Source organism: Haliotis rubra, unplaced genomic scaffold, assembly GCF_003918875.1.
Source record: "Haliotis rubra isolate DU_JTF1 unplaced genomic scaffold, ASM391887v1 Scf212, whole genome shotgun sequence".
NCBI lineage: Eukaryota > Metazoa > Mollusca > Gastropoda > Lepetellida > Haliotidae > Haliotis > Haliotis rubra.
In genome coordinates this window covers 510,697-531,970 of record NW_025766137.1, presented here as the reverse complement: position 1 = coordinate 531,970, position 21,274 = coordinate 510,697, and the positions used below count along the sequence as shown (strand labels likewise).

Here is a 21,274-nt window from a genome sequence, read left to right as displayed (position 1 = left end):
CTGCCATTGAATGCATTGTTAAAAAAGCATTCAGAGGCAGAAACTGGTAAGAAACCAAAGTTCCAGTGGTCACTTGAGTGTGATCAGGCTTTCAACACACTCAAAGATGCTATGTGTAACACACCTGTTCTGGCTTATCCAGACTTTGACAAAGAATTTTTTCTCGCAACTGATGCCAGCAATATGAGCATAGGGTTTGTCTTGAGTCAAAAAGATGAGAAGGATAATGAACATCCTATAGCTTTTGGAGGCAGAGCTCTTCACGGCAGCGAGAAGAATTGGAGCATTACAGAAAAAGACTGACTGACTGAGTTAGGTTTTACGCCGCTTTTAGCAATATTCCAGCAACATCACGGAGGGGGACACCAGAAAAGGGCTTCACACATTGTACCCATGTGGGGATTCGAACCCGGGTCTTCGGCGTGACGAGCCAATGCTTTAACCACTAGGCTACCCCACCGCCCCTACAGAAAAAGAAGGTTTAGCTTTAGTTGAAGCCATTAGATCATTTCATCCATACCTTGCAAATTCCAAATTCACTGTCTACACAGACCACATCGCCTTAAAATGGCTCAAATCCATCAAGGATGCCACAGGTAGGTTAGGGCGATGGTCTTTAGAACTGTCTACCTATACATTTGATATTGTTCATCGAAGCGGCAAAGCCAACGGGAATGCTGATGCGCTCTCACGCAGGGAATATGAGAAAAATATTAACTGTCAGAGTCAAACAGAAGAAGATGCTGAGAAAACAGTCTTTACAGTAACTTCACTTGGGCAAAGAAGCCATACCAACATTTCAGCAAGCCCACAATTATCCTCACAGGTCACGCAATCAACTCAGACTGAGGATGATTGCATACCAAGTATTAATCACTTAGATAGTGAATCACAGACAACTCATTTGTCTGTCACCTTTGAATATGAAGAGGTCTACCAAACAGTACCAGTAAACGTTGTTGCAGCATTACACGCTACAAGTGATGATGTCACACAAGCCACAATCGTTGAGGTAAATATTAATGCACATCCCAACTTACGTCATCTACAAAGAATTTGTCCAGATCTTACCAAAATTTTTGACTACAAAGAAGATGATGTCCTTCCAGAAATGAAAAGGACCGCCAAAAGATCCTTATTGAAGCAGGCGACTTTGAAATAGATGAAGGAATCCTATACAGATTTGTTCCACAGAGACAGAAGGCTCATGCGGACAAATTCATTAAACAGCTGGCAGTTCCAAAAACTCTCAGGAACCAGGTCCTGAGATCCTACCACGATTCCGAGTTTGGCGGTTGTCACCATGGAAAGGAAAGGATGCACAACACCATGAGACCAAAATACTACTGGCCAAAGATGTACACCGAAATTGCAACGTATGTCCAGACATGTGAAGTATGTCAACAGACGAAGAGGCATTACCACAGCAAGAAAGCACCCCTACGTCCACTACCTGTGGAAGAGGTCTTCACCAGGTGGCATGTTGACATCCTTGGTCCCTTGCCAACAACACCAGACTAGTACAAGCACATTTTGGTCATCACCGATGCAGCATCTAGATGGTGTGAAGCCTTTCCCCTAAGAACTCAAGAAGCCACAGAGGTCAGAACTTCATGTCCAAATTAATCAAAGCTATTGTGAACTTTTGGCTATCAAATTCACTCATACTAGCCCATACCATCCCCAAACAAACAGCTGTGTAGAAAGGCTCAATTCCTACATCAATCAATCACTAAGAGCCTACTGTAACAAAACTCAAAATGATTGGCCCCTGTTTCTTCCAGGCATCATGATGGCCTATCGGATGGCCCCAAATTCATCAACTCAAAAGTCCCCCTTTGTTATGCTTTTCGGCCGAGAAATGAGAGCTCCACAAGATGTTTCGTTAATTCCAAAGGAAAATTTAGGCCACAACAACAAAAGCTGTCTTTCAAATTTGCTTGAGGAGCTAGAAATTACAAGGACTATTGCAGCTGAAAACACTGCTCGAGCGAAGGAGGTGTATTCCAAGCAATACAATCGTAAGGCTAAAGAGACAGATTTCTCCCCAGGTCAAAGAGTTTGGCTATATTGTCAAAAAGTAGAAAAAGGCCTCTGCAACAAGTTAACCAAAAAGTGGTATGGCAGTTATTTCATTGTTCATTTAGGTCCAAATTTCACCTACAAACTACGCCGAAGTTCTGACGACAAAGTGCACAAACCATTGGTCCATGCCAACCGTCTGAAGCCATATTTTGATCCAGCTCATCGTCCACAGTATCCACCAGAACCATACCTCAACAACAGCAACAATATGGATTCAGACGTCATAGATGACAATGAGGAACCAGTGAGCGATCCACAACTTGACAGCAACAATGCAGAGTCAACAAGTTCAACCCAGGATCAATCACCTAAAGGTAAGGAAGTCAATTCAAACACTAAGGCAGGAAATCCAAGGAATCCAACTCAAGAGAAGAAAGGCGTTCAGGAAAGCTCAGCAGGACCCTGTACAACAATTACAAACCACAAACAGAGCACCCCAGGTCCAAGTAACCCCACCAAGAAGAAAGGAAATACAAACAAGGGAAAAAGAGTAGTAAACAGCAAACATCATCAGCCAAACTCAAGGCCACAATCAGAATCAAGTCAGGCACAACAACCAGCGTCAAGCAATGACGCCAAGGTTTTCAATCCTGATGACATTCACTCAATTCCTGCTTCCAAGAGAGCAAACAACAAAATCTACTACAGAGTGAAATGGACAGATCCAGAAAGAGGAAACACGTGGGAATATGGCAGCACCATTCCAGACTCAATTCGGAGAGAATTTCATGTCAAGAGAAATATGTCAGGAAAACGACGAAAATGGCCACTGAAGAATCACAAATTTTTCAACCAAAGAGAATCAACACAAAACGATAAATCGGTCAATGTACTGTCCAAAAGTTTCAGACAGCAACCAATCATTACAGACCCAGTATTGGACGTTGAACCATACCCGATTGAACCTATACACCTACGAGAAATCATTCCAGATATAAAGAGAGTTTTGGGCATTGAAATAGTTCAAGGAGACTGCTATGTCAAAGTCTCATATAACTATGACAAAAGTGATCATAGCTATCATACAGCGTATTTTGAAGCTGTTCCTCTCCACCTCATACAGGATTACCTCAATGAGAGCTGGTTGGATCTCTATGAATGGTTTGATACTGACACCCCAGAGGATTATGATTCTCCTGGTGTATTACCCATCTATAAATCCAAACGCTCTCCTGTACACAAAGAAGGCATCGGAACTGTTGGCTCCTTTGAATATTGTGCAGTGAACAAGGGTTACAGACCCACCATACCATACCAATATTGCCACCGTGATATATACCTGTGGTCACCAGATAGTCATATTCCTGCAAAAGGTACAGCACCTCGTTAATAAATGGATCTGTTAGCTCTGGGGAACGTATATTTGTCCTGTCATTTCACTTTGTGTTACCTGATAACACTAGTTGTGAACAAATGGCATCAGCCTGATCATCTGAGCTATTTGCATCACAACAACTTTTGAGCATTGATCTGATCAACCAATCTCAAAAGCAAAGTGAACTTACCCAACGCGAAACGAAACCGAAATACACCGTACGGAACAAACTTAACCAACGCGAAACAAAAGCGACATAAATCTTACCGAAGCAACGAAAGCGAAATAAATCGTGCCGAAGCAAAACAAACTTAATCAGCACGAAATGAGAGCGAAATAAACCGTAACAAGGCGGAACGAACAAACCAACGCAAAACAGAAGCGAATTAAACCGAACCTCAGCCAAACGTACAGGCTGAGCTGAATTAAAATGAACCAAAACTGAGTTTGGTAAACTCAGACTAATAAATCAAGGTAAACCTAAAGCTAAAATAAAATAAAATAAAACAAAATAAAAATCCCTAAACAAATTAAGATGTTTAAAACACTAACACAATCAATCAAATTAACAAGGTGCCTAACAAATGGTTCTTAACACAATATGTATATGTATGGATTCAATGAACTAACGCACCTGTTAAAAGCATAGGCACATGTGTATATATTTGCTCATACATGACATTTATGTGTTTATTACCCCATGTACGTTGTATTATTAACTGCCCATGCATTATTCCAGGTCATGACTTCAATACATAAAAGTCACCTCTTACAATGCACTAATAGACAATTTATTTGCAGGGAAAAGTATCTTTATGTACGTATTCCGCACAAACCAAAATAGTTACATGTATATTGTTGGCAGCAAGCTAACTCTCTTTTGTTTTGAATTTTTCATGTAAATCATCTGTCTGCATGGGATAATGGAGAAGTCAACTCCAAAATCAGGATGTGGAACCATCACAAGGCCTCCTGGAAACATAAAGAACCAGTACACAGAGCCATGACAAGCCCGATTCCACATCCAGACGACCAGATGACAGCAGAAGGAACTTGTGCCTCAATACCAAAGAGACAATCTAATTACCATTTAAATATTCTACCATTGTCCATCTAAGAAATTTTTTTTGTCCGAGTTTGGGGACCAAACTTTTTCAGACAGCGGGGAAGTTATCATGGAATAATAATTCATACAAAATTCATTATTCATTATTACCACTACAAGCAATATATTAGGATTCAGATATTAGGAAAATATAAATATAGAATATTAGTAATAGCTTAGAGAAAGACTCCAGTCAAAAGTTGTAAAACTCATCTCACAGACATATTATTGAAAAAGGTATAAATTACGGCTGCACAATTTCACAGATATTCAAGATAAAATCCTAGCCTAAGGTATTGAGGACTCAAGCGATTAGCACTCCTTTCAGTAATTCAGAGTTATGACCAGACGATTAAATGCATCTATTGTAATCCAAGCACCTGTAATTGACACATCAGATTAGGCTCGTTAAGATCTAGCCCAGGGTAAGCATCCAAGCATCCAGTAAAAGTGCCATCGAGATTAGTAGTATATACAATGGGGGGTTCTGGACCACTTTCAACCAAAGCCTCTGCAAAGCCTTATTTCACAAGTAAGGCTTTGGTCGGGCCCTTAGCTCTTGCTACCATTACCCCTACTATGAAAAAGTTTGGGCCGATAGCGGGACCTCCTAGCCGCGCCGGGGGTATGGCTGGAGTGTGTTGGTATCCTGAGGTTGCACCATCCAATACTGGGCTGCGTCTAACGTGCCGCTATGGCACTATTGTGCCGCTATGCCATGTTTACCTCGATGAAACAGTTTAATGTGAATCGCCTATGATCTCTTTGGTGTTTGTAATAAGGGCTTGCCGGGCTTTTTTCACCCCTTGTTCTATGTACTTTTTTTTTCTCGTCCTCGCTGATAGTAGACTTACGAGACTTGGATCGAATCTCTTGTTTCATTTTGTTATATTTTGTGAGTTCAGAGAGGATTGAACTAAACTCATCCTCTGAGATCTTACTGTCAGTAAGTGCCGTGGAAATACGCTCACTTACTGTGTTCAGTTTTGCTTCGGCCAGAACCCTGATCTCGTCGTGTTTCAATGCCTTACGATGCAGTCTGCGTGATGCCAACTTAAGCGCCAACCCTAACACCCCTGCCACCCCAGCTGTTATTTCGATACCTAGTACTATAGGTGCAGCCACGATGGTAGCTAACAACCCAACACCTGCCGCTCCCAGCCCCATGCTGGTTGCCATAAGGGCAGTATCAGCCCGTCCACGATATTGAAAGCTCTATGGTACTTTTACATAGTGCTTTCCGCTGCGTGTCGCGGTCTTGCTCTAGTTGACGTTTTACATCACATAACTGTTCTCAAACGGAACCCGCCTCACGGTTCCAGGGTCTTCGCTACTTCCTCTACGACTGGGTATAGCCCCATCCTATAATATATATTACAAAAGATATTTTAATTGGGTTTCATTTAGTAGTCGGTCAACGTACCTGAGGTTTATAAAACTGAGATTCTCGTATGTGTAGATAAGGGAAGGGTCAATAGGTAACTTTTGGTATATCTCAACGCCAAAGCAGTATATTATTGGGGGTAGTAATCTCTGTTGGGAGCGTCCAAATCGTATAACGAATCTGCAACGTGTAAAACCTTTTCCTACAGTTAAGTCACCCCAACGTATTGTTACACCGGGTAAAATCTGCAAGTTTGGGGATGGGTTAAATTCGTCCGAATCAAACCTACCCTTGTGAGCGACTTCTACGATGAGTGTGGAGCCTGGTTCCATAGCCCTAACCCCTACTATGTTATGATGGTGGGTGGCTATTAACTGGGATTGCCTGGGTGAAATTAACAGGGTGTCCCTAGGTAAATATTCGGAGTTAGAAAGTATCACCTTTCCAGTTGGAATGAAAGACGTGATCAAGGCACCGTTGTTCTTAATTTCAGAGACATAACCATCTTTGTCTAATGAGATATAAGGTGAGGCGAGGGTTAAGTTGAGTAACCATTCAGGCTCTTTAAAATCTGTTAACGACACCCGCCTATACACGCGTTGTCTTTCAAGTGTAGGAGGTATAAGCCGTCCTCACCAGGTTGATCAAATCCCTCCGCGGTCCCTTAGGCCCTCGAGTGTGGGCTTGGGTAGATGATCGCCATTGCTGCCCCGCCTATACACGTTGTCTTTCAAGTGTAGGACGTATGAGCCTTCCTCACCAGGCTGGTCGAATCCCTCCGTGTCCCCTAGGTCGTTAAGTGTAGTGTTGGGACGATGACTGGTCATTGCTATAATACTATTACGATATAATTTCCAACTGGTTTTCTGATAATAGTTCAGGGGTGAACTTAATCCCCATGAAGTGTATGTTGTCAGGTAGGAAGATCTTGGTTAGTGATATCGTGTTTTCCACGCATCACGGTGACACCCTGCAGACTGGTGTTGGAGCCGACACCCATCCGCGACGTAAACTGTGCAAACGCGTGATACTGGTGTCGCTTCACCCACCCGAAGTTTGACCCCTTCACGATCTCGACATCATTCCCCGATGGTTCCCCTAGGTAGACTTTGATGATCAGTGTTGAGTTCGGCCGGTAGACTCTCTAGTATCCTGACCACGCCTTCAAATTCAGACACCAACTGCAATGTCACGCTTTGCATGCCCGCTTTACTCGATAGCATGTGGGCTGCCATACTGGCGACTGGGCTGATGACTACGCCACGCCTCTGAGTCGGGACGTAAGCCACAAGCAGGGTTCCGTTGTTAACCACTTTGTTTAGGTGGTTGTCTTTGTTATCCGTGAACACATAGGGGAGCCGAGCCTAATATTGAGAAACCAGTCGCCTTTATCGGGTAACAACACCCACTTGTCATCTTCGGTGAAGACGGTATGATATGGCTTGTTTCGGCGACGGTAGTGCTCTCAACATCGCCTAAGTCGAACAGTTTGCCCCGAACGATGGGTATATTATCCAATTATCATTACCGGTGGTGACTAGGGTGTACTTAGTGTTGACTACCGCCTTTGAGGTATCTACTATATCACCTAGGGCTCCACCGGAGGGGACTTCAACGCGTTTGTAAATGTTGTTTTCAGTTGTAAAGCATGCATAATTTACCATCTACTCCGAGCGCCGAAACCGCTGCGGTGTCCCCGAGGAGGTCGGAGATCCCCACATTGACGCATTTTTCACCCTGGGCCCTTGTGCGCTGGTCATTTTATGTGAAGCGTTAAGCTGAGGTATCCTATATTCACGGGATTGTGATTTATATCTAACACCGATATTATCAGCTCAGGTATGTTGCCCTGAGTCAACCTCTTATACTGTCAGCGGTGAAAACGACTTCGGTTCTACCGCCGTTGTATTTCTCCGCTTTCACCGCACGGCTCTCAGTATAGTGGAAGGGTGACCCCTTGAATGTTGTATGTTGTGCTCACCTGACCTAGATGAATGTACAGCTCTCGCACGGTACTAGGTCGGGTAACTTCGCGGCCTGTGACGGTTGTTGTTGGTTTTATCTCGCCAGGTGACATACCGAAAGTGTCCTCGCCAATGGCCGGCCGAGCCTCAAGGAGTTTCTTCCGTTGTTGATTAACACCACTGTACCGTTTGAGTCGTTCATCTTGAGTTCGGCTCCCAGGGGTTTGAAGACCTCGCCGCTAAACAGTTAGCACACGCTGTAGTAGCCGCCAGTTATCTGGCTGCGAGCTCCACTGACGAACAGCTTATTGTTGCTGGCGTTGATGTTAGTCCATTCGCGGTAGGTAGGTGATATCGCAGAGCGCTAACTTCGAAGTTGACCCGACGATATCGATCGCGTAGGCCAGCTGAATGGCCTCGCCGCTCGTTATTCCTGGAAGTGTTATGTACATGTTAGAGTATATATGCTCATTATATAATAGTTTTAAAATGTATTCCCAAGGAGGAGCATCCCCGCAAGGAGTGTCTTACTCCCCTGGAGTGTTTTACCCTAAACTGGACATAGATTTCTCACCCATGAAGATCGCGGTTGCTGATGGGATGTATTTCAACGCCCAGCTTTTAGATGTGTTCAGCCTGTATAAATTTTCGGTGACTAAGGCTAAGGTAGTTCATGCTTGGTTCAACAACCCAATGCAGTTCTAGCAGAATCAACTCAACTTCGCCGTGTGGTGCGCTACAACGGGGTGTGGTGTGACATTGACCGACACACGGCGTGGACCGCTGAGTCAGTCTGTGTTCAAGTTCCACGGTACTACCAGGTCAGGCGTATCCTTAAAGAAATCAGCCCCGGCCCCACAGGACAATGCATGGAACCCATTAAACAACAAGTACGATAGGGCGGGCCTACTGAACGATTTGCAACTTAATTCGAACTGAACCGAAGACGGATTGGCGTTTGCCGGGGCGAACCACGGGTTGGGTATCCCCATCGTTCACAACATGCACCTCGTGGATGCCAGCGAAGTTGAAAGAATGGGGATACAAGTCGTATCATCACCTCACAACCAACGAAAGTGGGATGACCGCTACATGGCTTTCAACAACAGCAAGGATTACCGAAGTCTGGAGGTTTGAGCAGGGGCAGCGGATGACTGGAAAAAGTTCATGCTGGACACGCCGAAAAGGGTTTACTCGCGCCGGGTAATCAGGTTGAACGACTCGATTCAACGCACGCGGTGGGCGGTGTTGGGTGCGCAGACGCAAACGCGCTCCAGTATTATCGGTAAGGGGACTGCTTTACGACGCCAGAAACAGTTCGCTGCCAACGTTGAGGATGCTATCAATGCTCCAGTTGATCTCCCGAAAGTGCCATCAAACGCTACCAAGACGCGTGTTGGAATATGCCAGGTCGAAAGTCGACTACGTGTTCGACGTGGGACTGTACATGGCTCCGAGCGATATGCAATTGAGAGTAAAAAAAGTGGTGGGCTACAACAACGAAATAGTTATAGCCACGGCGGACCAAAAGTTGGGCATCAACCCCGATGTCAACGTCCCCCACGTCCCACCACCCACGACCGGTGAAACGGGTATAGTAGCGCCACCCCCGGAGCCTAGGGTTCAACACACACACCTACAGCCCCAGCCTGCAGCCTCCAATCAGCAGCGCATCGATCGTAAAACAGCTATAGTGGTTGGCGGGGTAGCTTTGGGACTTATTTGGTTAAACATTCCTTAGCCGCTACGTACACCAAACCCACCACGGCTACGATGGCTGCCCACAGGTTTTGACTAAGCCACGTGGCAGTTTTAGCAAGAGCGCCCAACAACCACGAGACGATGCTACCCAGGATGCCGGGCAGGGCTTCGGCAGCCTTACCAGCCAGTTTAGCCAGGGCTTCCCCTAGTTTTTTTATCCACTCTTTGACACCACCTGTGGGTGTTGGTGTGCCACTGCCGCCGGCAGGCGTACCCCCACTCAGTGACACCACCAGGGTTGATATGATGAAACCCAATGCAGTCAGAATGCTGGCGATGGTGATGCCTTGCTCCCGGAACAGTATCCTAATCCTGTTAGCTAGCGTGATATCTTCATTTAGGACTCGATCGATGGTTTCCGTGACTCGACTGATCTGGGATCGGAGGGCTTCCCGGTTAGAGGAAGCGGATTCCAACCGAGTCCGTCTCTCGCCTTCCAAGTTTTTATTCTATCCTCGATCACGACGTTTCGTATCACCATCCGCGGCCGGTGAGTTTTATTTTCTCGCGGCGATGTGCTCATCGATTTCGTTAAGTTTCCCCATGTTGTTCACGAAGTTCTCCGCGCATATGTTTGAAGTTGTTGCCGCCTAGGCCTCGCAGTTCCCTCAGGGGAAATTCGAGACCCGCAAGGGTTTGTCATGGTACGTGGTCAATATTTTCTCGATACTGTCCGACGTTTCTTCTTTAGCACGTTGGGGGTCATCGTCTTTGGGTCTGGCTGCTTGCAGATCTTGGACGGCCTTAGGGGGAAGCTTTGGCCGCGTGCCACCGTAATCTATGAAGCCTAGTTCATCACGGATCAGCTGGCCCCCACCAGGGCGACTGGTGAGTGTTGACAAAGCATACGGCTTCCCGTCTTTTTTTATGATATCGACCCCCGGGTGAGCCTTCAATCGCAGCGTGCCCTTCTTATCGACGGTAAACTTGGCATAGTCCCTTCCCAACGGCTTGATGTTGTCTCTATTTTCAACTGCGTTGTAATAATCGTCGACAGCCGGCTGTATAAGTTTAGTACTTAAGGGGTTAGTGAATGAGGTCTCCTGCTCATCGAATGCCTGGGCACTATCATCCCACATATCATCCATAGGTATGTACTCGGCCATTATTTAGTATTAAAATATATTTCATTTATATAACAATGTATGGTAGAAAACTAGATCCTTTCAGAAGATCAAGAGAGCCAGTAGGTGCCAGAGCCGTGCGCCAGTCGGTGACCATCACCAACAATCCCAGCAAGATAGACCAGAACCAAACGCTGCTGGTTAGATTTCCAAACCTTGGCGAGAATGACCTCATTGTACCAGGCACGGTTCGACTGGCGTTCAACCTCACATTGACCTCCACCAACGACAAACGTGAGCTAGTTCGGAACGTAGGTCGAGCCATCATCAAGAAAACCACCATCAAGATCAGCGGTAATGAGGTGCTGAGCATCGACGACAGCTTACGTGTTTCACTGCTACGGGATCTCTGGAAAAGCGAGGAGAACGGTCAATGACATGTACCAGGGTATCAGCAAATCGACCGTCGCCAGCATAGGGTATGCCTTCACGCAAGACCAGCTAGACAAGATCACGGACGGTGAAAAGGCCATCGCCAAGCCGCACGGGAACAGGTTCTGCGTGCGTACACTCGACTTCGAAGTTGCTCACGGGCACGCACGCCGCTTTACCAGGCGCGCTGGGTGATAGGCTTGAATACGAAGCTCACATTTAACGACTACAGCAAAGTAGTGCGTGCGCCCGAACGGTGATGAGGCCAGTTACGCCATAGACAACATCTCTCTGGAGTTCGACATGGTCACTAGCCCGGAGCTGGCCAGGCAGGTTCGGAAGCCAGTACTCGGGAAGATGGCCATCCTGTACGACGCATACTGAGGCATAGATCAGTCGCGGGCGAGATAAGAGCGACACTGTGTGGAATATCAACCTGAACGTGCTGTAGCGATCGATGAAAGGCATCCTGGTCGTCCCAGTGGAGGATTACGAGCGTTCCGGAGGGACAGCGAGAAGTTTTTCAACCCCGAGATTGAAAAGGTGGAAGTGACCATAGAGGGCGTGCCCAACCAGCTGTTCAGTCATGGTATGAGGCCATACCAGCAGTGGGATGAGATAAAAAAGCTACCAGCCAAACAACACCACATAACCAAGGACCTGGACCTATCCTCCGTGAAGATCGGTGAATACCTGACCACCAAGTACGCCCTATGGTTGGACATGCGATCCACGGATGACGATAAACTACACGGTAGCGGACGCCGTATAGATAACGGTAGTGAGGGTATAACCATCCAGATTACCAAGAAGGCTCAACCCGCTGGTAAGCTGAAATTATATCTGTACGTTATTATGGACGCGCAACTTAATATAGACAATGGGAGATTCGTGCAAGCCATCTATTGATGGCGGTAAGCCATCTACTGAAGGCAGTAGACCACTGCCTACTGATTTACCCCGCGACCCACACTGCGCCATAGTGTGCGGGCAGACTGGCTGTGGGAAGACCGTTTTCGTGTTGGATATGTTGGAGGGGTACTACAAGGATGTGTTCGACCACATCGTTATCATGTGCCCTACTCTAAGCATGAATAAACGCATTACGGAAAGACCTTTGGTGATGACGGACCCGACGCATTACAAAGTCGACCGGGAACACGCCTGCAGGACTGGTTGAAAGCTCTTCACGAAATTTAAAGGGGAGTCTACACTGTTCATACTGGACGACCGCAGATGCTTAATCGCGAGATAACAAAAAGAGAGACATGCTATCGTACCTGGCCTTCTCCGGCCGACACGCAAATCACAGCGTATGGGTACTGACGCAGAAGTTCAACTCGGTGTTGAAAGACCTAAGGGAGCAGACGCGATGGGTGGCCTTATTTCACTGCAAGGACAGGGATTCTTTCGAAGAGTGTTTGAGAGAGAACGATGTGATGAGTAAATTAGAACGGGAACGGGTGAAGAAACAGCTCGCTGAAACTAAACACGCTAAGCTCGTGCTCAAGACCGATCAACCAGTAGCCTATAGGGTGTTTTAGCTTAGCAATGCTCAGCAATGCTTAGCAATGCTTAGTAAATGCTTAGCAAAGCTTAGCAAATGCTTAGCAATGCTTAGCAATGCTTAGCAATGCTTAGCAATGCTTAGCATTTAGTTATAGCTATGATATTTGAAGTGTGCGTCGTGTGCAACTTAACCTTCATTTCGCTGTGTTTTGCCTGCATTGGGTATTATATTGTTAAAACTAAAACTTACTTGTTACATTATAAGATGGAGTGTGAGGAATTGCTTGAACAATTGTTGGTACCCCAGTCACCCCAGGTGGATGATGATAAGCGAGAGAAACTGGTGGCGTTGGCTGTTGGTGGCAAAGCCAAACATTACTTTGGAGACTACACTCATGATAAAATTCACAAAATGTCAGCCGAAGAAATCGATAAGCTGTACTAGATACGAGTCCCGGCTCGGAGCAGAAATGACAAAGACAATAGGATCGACTATGACCCAGATATACACTGGTATTGCGTCGTACTTCCTTCCCATCCCCCCAGAGCGCCGACTTTACTTGTGGGAAGACCTCGAGAAAGACCCTTTTATCGAACACGCCTTGAGCTCTATTAGCTGCGAGCTGTACCACAAATACGGTATGTTGTTAGCCCCAGTGACGGCGGCGATTATTACAGCAAAGCATTGTCAATTTGAGAGGAAAAATAATAATAATAGTATAGATGGATGCTGCACAGGAGACACCACAACTGGAGGAAACCCCCACGTTGGGGAAGCCCCAACAACTGGAGGAAACCCCCACGTTGGGGAAACCCCAACTGGAGGCGACCCCTTCACAGGTGGCGGTGGAGACCCCAAAGTTGGGGGAAACAGTAACCAGGCAGAAGAATCCTAAGAGAGTAGCTGCCGGTAAAAAAACGGTGGTGTAACCAACATAAAATTATCAGGGTGACTCACCCGGAGCGACTCTTGTTAGTTGTATGCGCAACTGCTGCCGTGGCTATCTCATGGTTATATACACGACACAGGAATCCCAGGGAGGGAGACCCACACAGTGAGGGAACCCCTCACAGGGAGGGAAACCCTCACCCACAATTAGAGGTCGACCCGCATATCATGTTATAATTTAATATTTTTATATCATATACATAATGTCTGAGGGGAAAACGCTCATCAACGACGCGATACCACGCCACAGTGGTCGCCAGTCTAGCCAGAGGGTACGCCGGTTGACCAAAATGGTGCTTAAACAACCAACTATCAAGCTAGATTTCAACCTACAGGATATGGGTATGCTCATAATGAACCTTGGTATGGCGATGGCCACAAAAGACATCCTAGTAAAACAAGGGATAATACCTGAAAATATTATGAAGTAAAGATGGCCACGATAGCTATGATGGTCGGTGGTGCGTTAGTGAATGCCCTGGCATTTTCCGGGAGTAATTTCCTCTTCTCGAAACTACGAGAGTCACACGCGGCTGAAATACAGGCAGAGAGGAAGCGGCACGATCTCGCTATTGAGAACTTACAAACAGCACAGGCTGAGTACGCTAAAAAACGCCTCCAGAGGATCGATTACATTAACGAACAACTCAGGCGTGAAAACCATGCCGTTCAAACATTCCACGATGTCGACGACGCAGCGAAAGAATACTACTTACTAACTGGTAAACGGTTGGAACCACTCAATAAACCCACACTCGCCAGTACTACACACCATCCAAGGGCAAATGGACCGTGAACTGGGCTTCATAGCGCTGGGTATAGCAGCGACCGCGCTTGGTTGTAAACAATTAGACTAAATACCCATATAAGTATGCTAAACATGAGACCTGCTCCATACCGATGCTAATACATACTTATGGGGAAGACCGAGGCCTGTGGTAGGAAATGCAGGACTCAGGGTACTGTTGTTTCCACATGGGAAGCCCTAACTACGTGTGTTCTGTGTGCGGTATAGGGGTTAAAGGGCACTACTGTCTATGTAAAGCTCACGGGCTTAACGAGTCAGACATCACCTCATCTACGAGAATAAAAAGGCCTCCATAAAAGAACGAGGCTTAACTTCTCAAGATAGCAGTGTAGTGTCCCAATTAGAGATTATACACACCTACGATAGCTATGTTTGTGGAAATTGAGCCCAGGGAAGGTTGCCTGAGCAGCTGGCAGATGGATGTGGGGAAAAGTATAGATATTAGTGTCCTCAAACCCATGATTGTTAGTGAACTATATAGGGGTGCTCGTTTACAATCATTGTAAAGTAGGGTTTGATGTGCCATGGGCTGGGCACACTTGGAATTACTTTGATGGGGCGCAGTAGATGTGCATGGGGATATAGATATACTTGTTGACGCACTTCGCTGCAAGTAATACAAAACACCCTACTATGCTGCGCATATTCCGGTGGGTTGAGGGAATAATCGATAAGGTGTATCTTGATTTTTACCCACGATGGGCCAATTAGACATTGGTTCTCTTAGGTGTATGCGCAATTATGACCACTGTTGGTGAACTTTGCCGGTCGCCAGGCAGCGAGGTGTGATCGGTATTCTCGAACGCGAAGCCAGCATTGTTGAGATTACTAGGTTTAGAAGCCCTCCCACGGTAAAACAATTAAAAGCTCAAGCAAAACAGCTTGGATTCACGGGTTATTCAAACCTGGGGAGAGCCGGGTTAATCGCATTGTTATCACATACCCCCGTAGCAAAACCTCCCACTGTAAAACAATTACAAGTCGAGGCACGTAATTTGGGTTTAGGTGGGTATTCCCGAATGAGGAAACCACAGCTTGTAGAACTATTACGGCAGAATAGAGCTATTGACCTACAGTTCATACCCACTGAGCGCGCTGTAGGCAACTATTTGAGAGGCTGGCGCATGCATATTGATAGGAATATAAACATTACTGATATCAAGCCTCTGATAGCTGATAAAATAAACCAGGAACTAAACAGTCTAGGAAGTATCAAATTTCAAATCACAGTGAAAATGTCGCCGATAAGCAAGTGGGGAGGTGTCACTGAGTAATGCTCAGCCTTACTCCGTGGCAAACAACAGGTCGCGGACCCATATAGAGACCATTGACGATCAATCGATACTAGTTTTCAGCAGATGCGGAATACCTAGAACGCCTACACACACCTGGGGTCTGGGTGGACTGTAGATAAAATCGATAATGTCTATCTAGACATAGCTAACTACGTGCCGCTCAGAGGCGGGTCATACCTAGACTTGCCTCCCTACTATAGGAAAAACATGCCATGGTCAATGTCAAGAATAGAGGAGACGATTGCCTGAGGGTAGCTATCAGGTCAGCCTTGTTTCCAGCTGACACTCATTCAGACAGGCCTTCTAGCTATCCCCAAGACGATGGGCTCAACTGGGATGGTATAGATGAACCAAACCCCATATCCCAGATCACTAAAATCGAAAACAGAATAATCTAGCTATAAATGTTTTGGGCACGAAGGTAACACAACAATAGTACACAGGGTCAGTCCGTTGGGGGGGCCCCAAGGGGGGAAACCCCTTATCAATATATTCATGATTCAGCGAGGTGACAAGTATCACTACACATGGATAAAACACTTTAGCAGGCTGTTGTATGACCAATCAGCACACAGAGAAAAGACCCACTTCTGCTTAACGGTGCCTACATGGCTTCACACGAGCTGATTTATTAGAATCCCACCGAGGATTGCCAAGGTGTGGGGCAGACGGCTATATGAAGTCGACATGCCTAAAGAAGGTGACAATATCCTAAAATTCGGTAACCACAAGAACCAAATGTCTGTGCCTTATATCATATACCGACTTTGAAGCCTTGGTCAAACCAGTTGAGGCTGCCGGGCGGGCTCCCACAGGCGGGTTGTTGGGGTACCCCAACCACACTCAAAACACAAGAGCATGAAGCCTGTGGGTTTGGATACATTGTCGTCCGCTGTGATGGGGAAACGAAAAGCTCCGGTAGTGTATAGGGCCCTGACGCCGCTGAAAGGTTTCTAAAGTGTTTGCAGGAAGAAGAAAAATTATTAGGAATGCACTGTATAGAGTCGCCCCATGCATGACCCGAGCCGACAGGCTAGCTCACGCCTGTAGCACTAACTGTCACGCGTGTGTGACTCACCACTGAATGGTGATTCTGTGAGAGATCACTGCCACGTAACCGTAAGTATAGAGGCGCCACACAGCAGCTGTAACCTCCAGCTTAGAATCATCCCTAAGACAATAAACATCCCCGTGGTCTTTCACAACTTGAGAGGGTACGACTCTCACTTAATCATGCAGGCCATCGCGAAAATCGATGGTAATATAACGTGCATCCCCAACAACATGGAGAGATACATCTCCTTCAGCTTAAACGGCCTTAGGTTCATAGATTCAGTGCAATTTCTATTGTCTTCATTAGACAGTCTGGTCAAGGCCAACGATACCTTCCCTATCACCGAATCGATACACAGACGCCGAGACTAGACCCCTGCTTATGAGGAAGGGTGTGTACCCCTATGAGTACATGGATAGTTGGGTCAAGTTCGCCGAGACCAGACTACCCCCCATCAGAGAATTTTACAGCAATCTGACCGACTCAGCAATATCCCAAGATGATTACTCACACGCTATTAATGTATGGAATAAACTGGGTTGTAAGAACCTGGGGGATTATCACGACCTGTACTTGAGGACAGATGTACTGCTGTTAGCCGACGTGTTTGAAACGCTTAGGCGGACGCGGTTTCAAGCAGTATAAACTCGACCCGCGATGGTATTACACCAGCCCAGGTCTGTCGTGGGATGCCTTGCTTAAAAAGACCGGAGTTAAATTGGAATTGCTTACAGATTATGACATGCACCTATTCATTGAGAAAGGCTTGCGAGGTGGGATCTCCATGGCAACCAAGCGATACGCGAAAGCAAATAATCAATACGTGAAGGGCTATGACCCTAGCAAGCCAACCAATCACATTCTCTACCTCGACGCCAACAACCTGTATGGCTGGGCCATGAGCCAGTATCTACCCACAGGGGGTTCGAATGGGCCACAGGAGGTCGATGTTATGAGCATCGCACCAGATTCAATAAAGGTTATATCCTCGAGGTTGACTTTGAATACCCCAAGGCATTACACACATCACACAACAGCTACCCCTGGCCCCGAACGTATGAGGGTTAACCCAGACTGGATGTCTGAGTACCAACATAACTTATTAGGTGGGCGGGTGGCAGACGTTGAAAAACTCGCGGCCTAACTTAATGAATAAGACCAAGTACATCGCTCACTATCGCAACCTACAGCTGTACCTGTCGTTGGGTATGAGGCTGACCAAAATACACAGGGTGCTCGTGTTCAACCAGAGCCCTTGGATGGAGCCTTACATCAGAATGAACACAGACCTCCCAAAAGCTTGCAACCAGTGACTTTGAGAAAAATCTCTACAAGCTCATGAACAACTCGGTGTTTGGTAAGACTATGGAAAACCTGAGGAAACGCGTGACCGTGAAGCTGGTTCGGTCGAATGAGGAAGACAAGCTCAGGAAACTGATAGCCAGTCCGCTTTCAACCGTAGCAAGATATTCACCGATGACCTAGTTGCCCTACACATGAAGAAAAGCCACATAAAATTCAACCGCCTGTTTACGTGGGGATGAGCATCCTCGATTTATCCAAACACCTGATGTACGACTTTTACTACAACGAGCTTAAGAAACAGTACGACGACAGGTGTGAAGTGCTGTACACTGACACGGATTCCCTGCTGATGGAGATTCGAACCGAGGACGTGTACGAGGACATGAAAAAACACCTCGATTTGTATGACACCAGCGACTACCCCAAGGACCATGCCATACACAGTACGGTAAATAAAAAGGTCCTAGGTAAGATGAAGGATGAGTGTGCTGGCACGCCCATAGCCGAGTACATAGGGTTGAGGCCTAAGATGTACTCCATACTGAAGGCTTTGCAGAGGCTTTGGTTGAAAGTGGTCCAGAACCCCCATTGTATATACTACTAAATTAGTGCCAGTTAAAATAGGATTAATAGTAATTGCCCTGTCTGGTCATTGAAGGACACACCCCATTTTGTATATTCTGTATTTGATAGGCTAATTTAGGTTACACCCATTTTTGTATCAGTCAACTAATCATAATCTCTTTATTGTTTTAATTGTAGATAAAAAGTCTCTAACTACATTTGTACATCAGTAGGGTTTAGACTCCCAACACAGGTCAGCTCTAGCCCTCAGTCCAGAGGGTTGTACCGACTCTCTGTGGCCACCCCATGTTACTTTGTTCTTGTAAATAAAAGTGTGATTAGTTTCTTGTGACTTCGGACTCTTTTGCTGAGTTAATTCCCCCAAGCAGACCAGCACGCCAGTTAGATAATGTGTTTCACCGGAACCATCACTTGGACCCAAGACCCCTATCATAATACTGGTAAGAATAGGGTCTTTCCCAATATATATTCCTTGCTTACTGATTACTGTTGCAAGTTCTGAGCAATAACCTGTTTTAGTTCCATGCCGAAGATGTAAGTCGTTTCTAAGATGTATTAGATGTATCATTGGGACAGTTATATATTCTCCACGGCTGGGATTGATCCCATGTGTAATCACAGAGATCGGATGTATAAGGTCTGAGTGATTGCATAACAGCTGAAGAAACTCTTGTTTAAAATCCTGCTGACGAGAGATGTCTTTGATCCATACATGTAGGTGGAGCTGTTGTAGATTGCAATGGATGGAACTTGTCTGACTTAAGCTGTCTGAGAAGTATAGGTCACTGGGGAAGAAGTAATGGTAGATCTATCTGTAGCGACAGTAGGTATGGTAACTCGATTGGTCAGCCATGCTGTGCCATTAGGAGCATTGTCATGTGATGGTTCCAGATCTTGGTTAGGCCTTGCCAAACATGTGCTGTTGGTAGAAACACATAGACAATCATTCCCTCACCAGATATTGACTAAGCATCTACTGCATTAGCTTGAGGATCTGGGACTGGATATATGTTACAGTCAATGTGTAAAATCAGGCAATTTGTAAATTGCACTGTTTGGTACTGATGCCAAAGTTGGTCTTCGAGCAACATCTCCTCCAAATGAGATCCTTGAGAGTGAGTGAGTGAGTTTAGTTTTATGCTGCTTTTAGCAATATTCCAGCAATATCTCAGCAGGGGACACCAGAAATGGGCTTCACATATTGTACCCATGTGGGGAATTGAACCCGGTTCTTTGGCATTATGAGCGAACAATTTATCCACTGAGCTACGCCACCACCCCAGATCCTTGAGAGACTTGTGACTGACAATGACCTGTAAGTGGCCCACCAGTCATGTCCAGACCTCTAACGCATTGGAGTCCGTTCTGGTGTGTGGAAGGGACGTTATTGCCGCAATCTGTTCGATCTCTGTACACAAAAACCTTACACTATGGATGACATCTCTCGTGAGAAGGAAATTGTCTACGATTAGCTGTTCAAGGAGAATCCAAATGTGGTTGGTAGGGTTTCACCAAATGCAACTGTTCTAGGAGTGGCAAGTAGTGTGCAACCAACAAATGCAAGTGCTTTAAACCTGGAGTCAAATGCAACAGCAAGTGCCATGAAAGCCTCACTTGTGCTGTAGGGAAACTGGGTTGAACTGTAGTGTAAGTAGGGGGCAGGGCGTTCATAACAGGATATTTAGACAAAATTTACCATTTATAGAATAACTGTGTACCAGACAGTCTTGTAGCGCATTGTTTTACTTGCTCTACTACGGGACAATCTTTTGTCCAGGGTTACTGTTCATCGTAGCGTTAGATATACTGGGTAGGAGGCCACATGGGTGCCACTAACTATGTTGGGTAGGCACTGATTGGCGGAGAACTCTGACCCGTGTCAAAAGTTCTAGAGCGCTATAAAAGTGACCTGGTTTTCTGGATTCAGTTGTCTAGCTTTCAGTCATCTGAGCAACATCAGGTAATATCTCCTAGTAGTACCGATGTCCCGAGGTCCTGTTACAAGATCCTTCCTCCCTGTTATAAAGAGGGATGCTAGGCATTATAAAGGGATGTTAGGTTTCTTATACTAGTGTTAGGTCGGGTTGGGGGAAAATTAGCAGTAGGAAATGGAGTAGGATTTAGGTTGTACATTGGGGGTAATCTTCGGCTAAAAACAGGGTTGGTTTGGGTGGTTTTATATGAGAAGTTTAAGGGATTCATTTGCCCGAATCGATTGTTATAGAGGTATGTGAGAGAGAAAATTGTGGGTGGCATTTACAAGTTGTTGAGTTTTTGTTTGTATTTTTTCTACCTCTTTCTTTGTAATAAACTACTATTGTTCAGTTTGTCTTTGTTATTTCCCAATAGGCTTTATGCCCGATTTATGAAGTGGTCACTGAGTTTTGAGTAGAGAACAAGTCAACCCGAACGCACACCTATAAAATAAAAGTACACAACACAAAGTCCAAGAAAGGTTGATTCAACATCATGTCCCTACATATTACTTAGCTTAACTCAGCTGTCACTGGGCGAGGGTAGTTTATTGAGAACCACGCCTATTACAGTGCAAACAAAATGTGAGCAAACAATGTTACCCAATGCTTTTTTTATATTTTGAAAGATTGTAGACCTTACTGGTATATGTCTGGCTGCTATGCTGCACTGCAGACTGTCCACC

At 45.8% G+C, this 21,274-nt stretch overlaps 1 protein-coding gene and 1 long non-coding RNA gene across 2 annotated transcripts in view; one reads left to right on the top strand and one right to left on the bottom strand.

Moving 5' to 3' along the window:
* LOC124276728 (SH2 domain-containing protein 4A-like) overlaps window positions 1-21,274 on the bottom strand; it is a 101,595-nt gene that overhangs the window by 56,289 nt on the left and 24,032 nt on the right. The window lies entirely within an intron of this gene.
* Window positions 526-19,584, top strand: LOC124276729. The gene is made up of 3 exons (XR_006898635.1): window positions 526-826; window positions 17,403-17,409; window positions 19,574-19,584. It is a non-coding gene; the product is annotated as an uncharacterized LOC124276729 (long non-coding RNA).